This window comes from Oryctolagus cuniculus, chromosome 3, assembly GCF_051225735.1.
Source record: "Oryctolagus cuniculus isolate XC-2025 breed Fujian yellow rabbit chromosome 3, ASM5122573v1, whole genome shotgun sequence".
NCBI classification, from domain to species: domain Eukaryota; kingdom Metazoa; phylum Chordata; class Mammalia; order Lagomorpha; family Leporidae; genus Oryctolagus; species Oryctolagus cuniculus.
The window spans coordinates 56,560,836-56,573,615 of record NC_142869.1 but is presented as its reverse complement, the minus strand read 5'-3'; positions in this window follow the sequence as shown (position 1 = coordinate 56,573,615).

Sequence of the window (12,780 nt, the reverse complement as noted above, 5' to 3'; positions counted from 1 at the left end):
ATTCTGAACTTACTAAAAACTGTTTTCCTTTGTCTACATAATGCCTTTGTAATCAAAACTTTGAGAATTAATTTTAGCCACAATATGATATAAACATTGAGTAGCATATTATACCTTTTACTCTGATAGCTTTTTTGTTTACAATTATGTATTGCAAAATATACTATTTACCAAGGTAAATGTCAGATGAGTCACAACGACTGGCCTTATTCACTGCTATTATTAATTCATGAGTCTTTCAACTCTTTTTGTAGTAAATTACTTTATTTTTATGTGCAGTATTAGAAAATGTTTTTAAGCAAGAATAAGAACAATTCTTTTTAAAATGTTATTGAAGTTATACAACTTTCATGTATTTCATATATACAGATTTAGGAACATAGTAATACTTCCCACCCTACCCTTCTTCCCACCCACATGCCAACCCTTCTTCCCCCTCCCTCTATTCACACTCTTAATTTTTACACAGATCTGTTTAGTTTTTGACTTGCCAGGTTTGAGATCTTATGAGATATTTACAGTTCATTCAATTATGTGATAATTCCTTTCTCTTGTGAGAAAAATAGGAATTACATATTTGGCAAGCTATTACTCTTCTTGTTGCCTGAGTATTTCTCTTATTCATTGAAAAATATTTTTTGTGTATATGACATATTTATATATTTCTATCCATTCACTCAGACACTACATGATATTGACAAAAGATTATAAACTAAATATAATTATGTCTTTTACTCCATTAAATGTAATTTCTCTAAGGACAACTATTCTTATTATTGCTTGCAAACTATAATCCTTGGTCTGTGCCCTCTTCCGTGTGGACCCACGGAGTATGGCAAGGGATATGGGGCAGGTATGGCTGTTGAATTCATGGTAGAAGTAACTTCCCTTCTGCTTGTGTCACATCATTTGACAAACCTCTATACAGTAATGCTGTTTTCCATAAGTTTCTGGAAAACTAAGTGGAATTACAATACATTCAGGTAATTTAATTATTGGAAAACTATAGTTGTTCCAAGAGTTCAAGGGAAAATACATCAAAGACTTGAGTGCTACATAGGCCTGTCCACTTGAGGATAGTCCCCTGGCCTTGCAGTATACTCTTGGTCTGATCTTTTAGTGGCCGTATCTTCTAACCTCACCTGTACAACTCTCCACTCACCTGGAAAGCTCTATCCCCTACATATACAGACTGAATTTCTTGAACTTCCTCTAGTCCACTTCCAACAAGAATATTTCCATTGGTATGATAGCAAATGGGGTCCAGTCATCTCCAGATACTACTGATAACCCTACAGCAGCATAAAAATTCACCCTCATGGTAGCAAATTTATCATAACACCTCAGTGCATTCAAACTAAATGGGCACCACTATTAGCAGGAAAGTAAAGGAGCTTATGTATCTCTAACTATTCCTTAGAAGTCTGTCTATTGATTGCAAAAGACGGAATCTGAGAGAAATCCATGGACTTCCATATATTTCTGGTTAGAAAATCCTTCCCAATTTATTACTTTTATAAAACATCCACAAAACTCATTGGAGATATTGCTAAAGAATCTCTGAAACTGGACCTGCTTGCTCAGCATGTACAAGCCAATTACTGACACGGAGGCGGTGGAAGAGAATGAGTATTTATTGGGTCATAAGGTAAATCCATTTTTAAGAAAGATTTGTTTATTTGAAAGGCAGAGTTACACAGAGAGAGGGAGAGTCACAGAGGAAGAAGAGAGAGATAGAGATAGAGATAGAGAGAGAGAGAGAGAGATTTTCCATCTACTGGTTCTCTCCCCAAATGGCTGCAATGGCCAGGGCTGGGCCAGGCAGAAGCCAAGATCCAGGAGCTTCATCCAGGTCTTCTAATCAGATGCTGGGGCCCAAGTTCTTGGGTCATCTTCTGAGCTTTCCCAGATGCATTAGCAGGGGCTGCCCTACAGAGATTTAACCCCTTGTACCACAGTACCAGCTCTTGGGTAGATCCATTTTTAACTTTCTTCAGAAATTCCATGTTGTTTTCCATAATAGTGGTGCTAATGTACATTGATATTAACAGTACGTGAGGATTCCCTTTGATCCTTACTCTTGCCAGCCCTTGTCTTCCAGGTCTTTGTTAGCAGTCATTCAGGAAAATGTAAAATGGTATCTCATTGTTTTAATTATACTTTGCTGATGGTTATTGATGGCAAGCATTTTTTCATAACTTTTTTGGTCATTTATTTGTCTTTTTAAAAAATATTTATTTATGTATTTATTTTAAAGTCAGAGTTATACAGAGAGGAGGAGAGGCAGAGCGAGAGAGGTCTTCCATTGATGGTTCACTCCCCAGATGGCTGCAACACCTGGAGCTGTGCAGATCCAAAGCCAGGAGCCAGGAGCTTCTTCTGGGTATTCCATACAGTTGCAGGGGCTCAAGGACTTGGGCCATCATCTACTGCTTTCTCAGGCCATAGCAGAGAGCTGGATGGGATTGGAGCAGCCAGGACACAAACCGGTGCCCATAAGGGATGCCTGCACTGCAGGCGGCAGCTTTACCCACTATGCCACAGCCCCGCCTCCTTTTTATTGAGAAAATTTTTTTAACATCCTTTGGAGATATACAAAATGGCATTTATTTGAAAGACAAATAAAATGAGAAGGAGAGATTGATCTCTTCTGTTATTCACTTCCCAAATGACACAACAGGGTCCATCTGGCAGTGATGTATGTCCTGGGAAGCCATCAGCAGAGGCCAGCGTCACTGTTGGTAAAAGACCTCACCAGGATGGTCAGATAGAGTGAGTGGAGTTCAGTTTAATGAACATGCTTCAAGGGATCAGTGGTCAGGCAGGATAGCCAGAGGCTGACTGCTGCAACATGAACCAAAATCTGAGTGGTATATTTATAACAGCAGCTTCCTTACAGTTTATTTAGTGGTCCAACAGGAAATCTCGGTTAAGAACTTTGAAAGATAGAGAGAATATTAAATTTACTCCACTACAATAGTATATACAATGATAGATCTATCAGTACTTACCTAAATTTTGAGTCTAAATTTCGTCTTCTAAACACTCTGATTTAAAAGGCATAGATTATTTGATTGAATATGAAAACAAGACTCATCTATTTGCCTTCTAAAAGGAGCCCACTTTAATTATAACAACATAGATATATTAAAAGTAAAAATATATAATATATATGTGTGTATGTATACACACACACACACACACACACTATGTGCAATGTTTTGAATGTTTCCATCAAAGATTCATCATAGAAACTAAGGGAGGTAATGGGGTTAGATGAAGTCCTGATGGGGTTAGTGGCTTTATAAAAGCAGGAAGAGCATGATTGCCTTCCTAACATGTTTGCTCTTGTACCCTGACTCAGTGATGCAGCATGAAGGCCCTCATCAGGTGCCAGCTCCTTGATATTGGACTTCCTGTCCTCAAGAATTGGGAAAAACAAAATTATATTTTTTATAAACTACGCAGTCCGTAATATTCTGTTGTAGCAACACAGGCACAAGGCAAACCATCAAAAGGAACTGAAATGTCTAAATTAAAATCAGACAAAACATACTTCAATGTGAGAAGTGGTACCTGGGATAGAGGCTCTTCTACTAATGATGGTGTTGTAAGCACATCAACAGGATTTAGCAGCACTGAAAGCTTATGCATCTAGAACAAAATGTTTCAAAATATAAAAAGCAAAAATTTAGAACTTCAAGGAGAAATAGACAAATTCATAATTAGAGCCAGACATTTAAATACCACTCTTAATAATTTAAATAATATACAGATAGAAAATCAGTAGGAGTATAATAACCAGCACACAAGGGCTAAATAACATTTATAGAACATTCCATATAATAGCAGAAAAATAAAAATTATTTTCAGGGAAATAATAATAATATCTCACAATGGATTTTATTCTGGCCAAAAAGAAAAGCTTCAGTGTGTATTAAAAACATTCAAATTATATAAAATGTCATTGATGATTATACTGGAATTAGAAATCAATAATAGGTAATTATAAATCTCTCAATATTTGGAAATTAAAAAAAAACACACTGCATACTTCTGAATAACTCATGAGTCAAGAATGAGATTTGATTATTGTTTTTAGCCCTTATTTATGCTCCTGTGGAACTGTGGTCTTTCTGTTTTTTAATTGTTTAATATTATGGTTAGTGGTCCATTAAGCCCTTGATTATAGAGTAGATTGAAACTATGTTTTTGCAAAAATTAAAGACAAACAAGAAAGAGGGGAGGGAGGGGGTTGTGGGAGAGAGGGAAGGACAGAAGGAAGTATGATGATCTTACTAGAATTTTATCTATGAAATACATAAGACCTGTTCTCTTTATATTAATCAAAATTAAAGGAGATTACAAAGGAAATATGAAAATATTTTCTAGTAAATAAGTATTTCTTTTTAAAGATTTGCTTATTTGTTTGAAGGGCAGAGTTACAGAGAGGGAGGGAGCGACAGAGACCTTCAATTTACTGTGTCAATCCCCAGATGGCCATAACAGCCATCCAGGGCTGGGCCAGGCCTAAGCAAGGAGCCTGGAACTGCATCCAGGGCTCCCATGCTTGACAAAGGTCCAAGCACTCATGATGTCTGCTGCTTTCCCAGGCACATTAGCAGGGAGCTGGATTAGAAGTGGAACAGCCAGGACTCTAATTGGCACTCACTGGGATGCTGGCATCTCAGATGGTGGTTTAACTAGCTGCATCACAATGCAGGTCCCTAAACAAAAGATTTTAAAAGCAACATATTAAAATTTTTCGATGCAGCTGAGCTGTACTTAAAGGTATCTTTGAATCATTAAGCATGTAAACTGGAACCATTGAAAACTTCAAAATTTGACTTAATAAACTAGATAAAAAAGAGTAAGTTAAGCATAAATTAACAGGAAAAATGGTGATAATAAAGACAAAATAAAGATAAGAGAACAAAAAATAAACAGAAAAAATCAGTACTTCAGTAAAACCAGAAATTGATCTTTGAAAGTATCAATAAAACAGTTAAAACTGTAGCTAAGACTGGGGAAATAGAGAAGATACAAATGGTTAATATTAGGGCTGAGAAAAGAGAAATCATTATAGTCCCAATAGATACAAAAAATGAGAAGGAATTATTAACCACTTTATAAAAATAAATTCAATAGTTTAGATGAAGCTGATATATTTTAGTGAAAGTTCATTTAAGAACACATAACTAAGGAGCAATGTCTGTCAGTGTTTAAGATGCCACTTTTGACATCCTCATCCATTTGGAGTGCCTGGGCTTGAATCATGGGTCTGCCTCTGATCCCAGCTTCCTACTAATGTACACTTTAGGAGGCAGTAGATGATGGGTGAAATAGCTGGGACCTTGACATGTATGTAGGAGACCCAGATTGAGTTCTAGGACTCTTGGCTACAGACAGGCTCAGGCTGGTGTGAGCATTTGTGGAAGGAACCAGTGAGCGGGAGTTCTGTCTTTGTCTCTCTGCCTTTCAAGTAAGTTTAAAAAAATTTTTGAAATGTGCCATACTAAGAAAAATGAGAAATTTCTAGGTCCATATTTATGTTTTGATTCCCCCACTTTTTAAAAGATTTATCTTATGCATTTGAAAGGCAAAGTGACAGGGAGGGAGAGACAGAGAGAGAAAGAGGTGTTCTAGCCAATGGTTCACTCCGCAAATGGCTGCAATAGTTGGAGCTGGGATAGAAGGAAGCCAGGAATTACATCTGGGTCTCTAACATGGGTTGCAGGGACCCTAGCACTTGGGCCACATTCTTTGCTTTTCCTAGTACCATTAGCAGACAGCTGGATGGTATGGGGAGTATCTGGGACTCAAACTTGAGCTCAGCTATCAGAGGCTAGTGTTGCAGGCTGCAGCTTAACCCCATGTGCCACTATTTTTTCCTACCAAACATTTAAGGAGGAGGTACTTGTTCTATAGAAACATGTCCAGAAAACAGAAGAGAAAATAATACTTTTAAATTCATCCTGTGATGCTTGCATTTCCTTAATACCAAGACCTGAAGAGGACATTAAAAAAGGAATTACAGAAAAAATATTCCTCAGAAACATAGACAACATTTATATCAGCAATGAAGTTTGCATTCAATTATGTAATTCATCACATTAACAGGCTTGAACAAGAAAACTGTGGATCTCTCAGTTGATTTAGAAAGCTCATATGATGTAATTAAGCATATATTCATCAGAAAAGCTCTCAGGAAACTTGAAATAAAAGGAAACCTCAGCACAATGAAGGGCTTCTATTTAAAAGGTATAGCTTGTGCCATTCTTAATGAAAGACTGAATGTTTTTCCTCTAAGATTTGGAACAGGACAAACATTTCTCATCTCATACATCTTACTGCAATGCTATTGAGAAAAAAATTATTAATGTGGAGATGGGAAAGGAAACAAAATCTTTTTATTCTCAGAGAGCATGGTCATTTGTGTCAAAAATCTAAGAAAACTATGAAATTCATTAGAAGTAATCATGAGTTTACAAGCTTGTAGTTTATAAGAATAACATTTAAAATAAATCTTATTCTATATTCCCAAGGGGGAATTTGAAATAGACATTGAAAATAATACCACTTAGGCTAATATTAAAGATTATGATACACTTAATAAATTTGAAGGGAGTCTCAGGACCTGCACACTGAATTCTACAGCAGCATTGTTGAAAGAAGTTGAACACAAATCCATAGGAATACAGTCATCCATTGACATGCGTGGGGATTGGTTTCATGACTCCCTGAAGATGCCAAAATCTGCAGATGCTCATAAATGGCTTAATGTTTAGATACTGAGTGCCCTTCCTCCTGCACACTTTAAACCATCTATCAATTGCTTATAATACCTATGACAGTATAAATGTTGGGCAAATTGTTATTATATTCTATTGGGGGTCTGGTGTTGTGGCGTAGTGGGTAAAACCATTGCCTACATAACCAGCATCCCATATGAGTGCCAATTTGTGTCCCACCTGCTCCCTTTCTGATCCAGCTCCCTGCTAACGGCCTTGGGAAAGGCAGCGGAGGAAGATGGCTCAAATGTATGGGCCCCTGCCAACCATGTGGGAGACTCAGATGAAGTCCCTGGCTCTTGGCTTCGGCCTGGCTCAGACTTGACCACTGTGGTCATCTGATAGTGAACCAACAGATGGAAGATTTTCTCTCTCATTCTTTCTCCCTCCACCATAGCCCCATAATGTAGTTGATTGAATCCATGGACATATAACCCACATATAAGAAGGATAGACTGTATATACTGAGCTTACAAACTGGAAGATGAAATAAATTAAGATTCCAGGCCGGCGCCGTGGCTCAATAGGCTAATCCTCCACCTGAGGCTCCGGCACACCGGGTTCTAGTCCCGGTCGGGGCGCCGGATTCTGTCCCAGTTGTCCCTCTTCCAGTCCAGCTCTCTGCTGTGGCCCAGTAAGGCAGTAGAGGATGGCCCAAGTGCTTGGGCCTGCACCTGCATGGGAGACCAGGAGAAACACCTGGCTCCTGGCTTCAGCTCAGTGCAGTGCGCTGGCTGCAGGGCGCTGGCCGCAGCGGCCATCGGAGGGTGAACCAATGGTAAAGGAAGACTTTTCTTTCTCTCTCTCACTGTCCACTCTGCTTGTCAAAATTAATTAATTAATTAATTAAGATTTCATTTCTCTCCTCTTGGCACTAAGAGTCAATATAATCCCAATAAATTCCAAGTGGAATTTTTGTGGAAGTTAACAAGATGACTAAAATTTTCATGGAAATTCAAAGAATTTAAAATGGTCAAAAAATATAGTAACAATGCTTTGAATTTAAACTACTGGATTTCAAGACTTAGTATAAAGCTGTAATAATTAAAAAACATAAGATAGACATAAGATTGACAATTGGATCAAAGAAACACGATATGCAAAGAGACCCATATATTTATGGCAAATGATGCTGGAATAATTAAAGCTGTTAAAAGCAAAATCTATCCTTTAACCATTGCCTTAAATCACATAAAAATTAACTTGAGAGGAAGGCATTTGTCCTAACAGTTAAGATACCAGTTGATATATCCATATCTCATGTTGAAGTGCCTAGATTCAATTCCCATCTCCACTCCTAATTCCAGGTTTCTGCTAATACAGACTCTGGGAGACAGCAAGTCATGGCTCAGGCAGGTGGATAGCTGCCACTCACTTTAGAGATCTGTATTGAGATCCTGGTTTCAGCCTGGACTAGTTTTGGCTGTTGCAGGAATTTTGAAATTGAACCAGTGAAACAGAGTATGGTTGCTTGCTCTCTCTCTCTCTTTCTCTCTTTCTTCCTTGCCTCTCACATAAGTATGTAAATAAAAGTTTAAAAATAAAAAAGAGTATAGACATAAATATTGAATTTGAAATGATGAATTTCTAGAAGAAAGCACAGGAGAAAAAATCTGACTTTTTGTTTGCTGAAGATTTCTATAAAAAGAGAAAATAAAAATGTAAAAGAAAATTGTAAACTGGACTTTGTCAAAATTATAAGTACTCTTCAAAGGGCATTGTTAAGAATATTTAAAAAGCAAGGAGAAAACAATTGCAAGATATATATTTGTTCAAGAATTTATATTTTAATATGCAAAGTACTCTTTTTTTTTTTAACTTTTATTTAATGAATATACGTTTCCAAAGTACGAATAATGGATTACTATGGCTTCCCCCCCATACCGTCCCTCCCACCCACAACCCTCCCCTTTCCCACTCCCTCTCCCCTTCCATTCACATCAAGATTCATTTTCGATTATCTTAGTATACAGAAGATCAGCTTAGTATACATTAAGTAAGGATTTCAACAGTTTGCTCCCACACAGAAACATAAAGTGAAAAATAATAGATGATTTTTTTTAATGATGATGAAATCAGATCAGACCTATTGTCATGTTTAATCCCAGTGAGAGTCAAGTTTTAAAAAATTTCTATTTATTTGTTTAGAAAATCAGAGTTACAGGAAAAGAGGGAGGGACGGGGCGGGGGGGAGAGAAAGATCTTCCATTTGTTGATTAACTCCACAATTGGCCAAAATTGCTGGCACTGGGCCAGGCCAAAGCGAAGAACCAGCAACTTCATACAGGTCCCCCATGTTGGGGCAGGGACCAAACACTTGGGCTGTCTTCATGTCCCTTTTCACAGGCCATTAGTAGGGAGCTGGATTAGATGTGGAGCAGGCAGGGCATAAACTAGCGCCCTCATGGGATGCCGGCATTGCTTTTATCCACTGTACCACAACACCATCCCCATAAAATACTTTTGTAATTCAATAATAAGTACACAAAATGTCTAATTTAAGCATGGTTGACAGAGTTTGGCGCTTAACCAGAGAAGACATATGGAGGGGAATAAGCACATGAAAAGATACTCAGCAGCCTTTCTGTTTAGAGAATGCAATTTAATACCATAATTTGACAGCACTACATACCCTCTATAATGCCTGAATTCAAAAAGACTAATCAAACTAAGTGTTAGTTAGGATGAGCTGAAACTGTCACACACTGGTGGTAGGAATGAAATCATAATGGAAAAATCTTTTGCAGCTCCTTACAATGTACAAATCTGAATCGTATGGTATAACACATCAATACTATACATTTATCTATGCATTTATCTGCACAAAGACTTGCAATCAAATGTTCCTTTCAACTTTATTTCTATATTTAAAACCTGGAATTAACCAAAAATGTCCACTAAGGGGTGACAGATTAAGTAATATGGGGTATACCCATATAATGGAACACTTAAGTGTTGGAAAATGACAACAATTAATGAATGCATTCCAAAATATGGATAGATCTCAAAATGATGAATGAAAGAAGAAAAGATAATGTATGCACTATTATTTTAATCATAAAATTCTAAAACTTATACACTGTAGCATCAAACTCTGGGACTGGCATTGTGGCAAGCAGGCTAAACCTCTACCTGAGATGCCAGCATCCCATATGGGAGGCAGTCCAAGGGCTAGCTGCTCCACTTCCAGTCCAGCTCCCTGCTAATGTGTCTGGGGAAGCAGTGGAGGATGATCCGAGTCCTTGGGCCCCTGCCACCCACATGGTAGACCTGGAAAACTGGCCCAGCTCCAGCCGTGTGGCCATTCGGAGAGAGAACCAGCAGAAGGAAGACCTCTCTCTCTGTGTGTCTCTCCCCTTCCTCTGTAACTCTGCCTTTTAAATAAATAAATATCTATCTATCTATATAAAATATATGTATATGTTTACATAATATATATATATGTACTAGTCTTTGTAGATAAAGAGTTTGAGGTTATATGTATTACAAAGGGGCATGAGACGGGCCGGCGCCGTGGCTCAATAGGCTAATCCTCCACCTTGCGGCGCCGGCACACCGGGTTCTAGTCCCGGTTGGGGCGCCGGATTCTGTCCCGGTTGCCCCTCTTCCAGGCCAGCTCTCTGCTATGGCCAGGGAGTGCAGTGGAGGATGGCCCAGGTGCTTGGACCCTGCACCCCATGGGAGACCAGGAAAAGCACCTGGATCCTGGCTCCTGCCATCGGATCAGCGTGGTGCGCCGGCTGCAGCGGCGGCCATTGGAGGGTGAACCAACGGCAAAGGAAGACCTTTCTCTCTGTCTCTCTCTCTCACTGTCCACTCTGCCTGTCAAAAAAAAAAAAAAAAAAAAAAAGGGCATGAGAAAACTTTTGCATGTGATAGAAATATTTAGCATGATGGTGATTTCATAGATATGCATATTTGTCAAATATCATATTAATGACTAAATGCAGTTATTAGATGCCAATTGTATCTCACTGAAGCTGTTCAACTCACATTAGCATTTTTGGCGTTACAATGCACAAATATTTATGAGTCAATATGCAGAAAATTGATAACTTTATCATATTAATTTTTCTACCTATAAACATGCATCTCTCTTTGAGTTTCCTTAACATATTCCAGTAAACTCATAAATATATATGTATATATTTCATATGGAATGTAAACATATTTTGAAAAGTTTATTTTTAGACATTCTATTATTTGAAATAAAGTTAAACTGTCGTGCCAAAAAGACAAACTACATTGGATGACATAAAATATAATTACATTTATTTTCATTATGGTGTGTGAGTCATTCATCAGGAAAGGGTATTAAAAAATGCCTTTGATGGGAACTGATTTGATGATCAGAAAATTATAGCTTTTTGGCAAATAGGCTTGTGTTTGATTAATCAAAGCCATTCCTTTAAATACTAGTAGGCTTCTGGGATATCATTCTTTTCACAGATCTTTAGCTTTCCTTGTTTGGGGCTTTTGTGCTTGACCCATTCCAGTTGGTCTTATTTTATTTTTGATTACCATACTGGAAGCGATTGAAAGGCTGGAGTAAATATGTTTCGAAAAAGTGCCTCTATTGGGAGAGGCAGGCCGGACTTCCCTTAAAAGCAGCCTCACTTTGGGGAAACCAAAAGTTACAACGGAACAGCTTGCTAGCATTCACCATATAAGGAGATCCCTTGGGTCTGACCCAATTAGGAACAACTGCATTTGATCAGGAAGTAGCAGAGGTACCCCAGCCAATCCACTATTACCCCACACCCCTCGATGACATAACCAGACTTTAAAAGAGGCTCCCAAGCATGGCTTGGCTCGGGGCCTTCCTCTGCCCTCCACTGCGCAGTTGAGTAGACGGGGTCCCTGCTGCAGCTTGTACTTCCAAAATAAACCTTGCTCTTGCATTTCAGTGTGTTCAAGTCTCTGGTGGTGTTTGGGAGTCCGACAATCAGGGCACAACAACATTAACTCAGCATGACTAGCTTGCTCCAGTCCTGCACATTCCCAGGAAAAAGTAAGCTTTGGGACTGACCAGCTCCTGCAAAGCCAGCTCTGTATCTTTGTAATATTTTGTTTAACAAGAATATTTTTATGTGTCTGAGCTTTTGGACCACACAGTTCTGATTTTATCAGATATATTATGTTGACAATATTATTTAAGATAGATCATGTCAACAGTGATTTATGGTAAACTGTTTTTGTTCTGTGTAGTAGTTAGTAACACAGATGCCACACCCTTATGTGACTAACGTCTATTAAAAATTGAGGACCCCAAGGCTCAGATGGTCTTCCCTGTTTGACAACACTGCATGTGTCACATCATTATTATGAAAATTAAGTTCATTCATACAACTTTACTGGGAGAGGATGCTTGGACACTTGAGCCTGGTTTCTCCTGGACTTCACCCTGTGTACCCATTTCCTTTGCTGATTTTAATCTGTATCATTTTTTCAGAATACACTGCAACAGCATTTCTAATTTCCATGAGCCACCTACCCAATCATTAGCCTATGGGTGGTCTTGGGGACCCTTGATACAACTACCTTGAGACCATTTCAATTGATAGGCATATTGGAAAGATAAAGTCTTTGCCAGGAGCCTTGAATTGTTGGCTCTGAAATCTTAACTAATCCATGAGAAAGAATTGAGCAACTGTCATAACTACTGCTGTCTGATTTTTGAAATGCTCAGGGCCCCCTGAAAGACTGGTTCCATTAATAGCTCCAATCAATGGATATTGTAGGCTCCTTATTTCCGTGATCTAACCTTTTTTTTTTTTTTAAACTTTTAAGTCTTTCCCACTTTGACTCTAGACTTTGTCTTGCTTTGACAGTGATAGGTCAGCACACATGATAAAGACAGAGACCTGCTAAAGCTTCTGCAAAATTCTGTTTTCTCCCTTGGGACTCTGTCACTGTCATGAGATCAAATCTGGCATAGCCAGTGAGAAGGTGAGTGATCACATAGAGTAGACCTGAGTTGCCCAGTCTA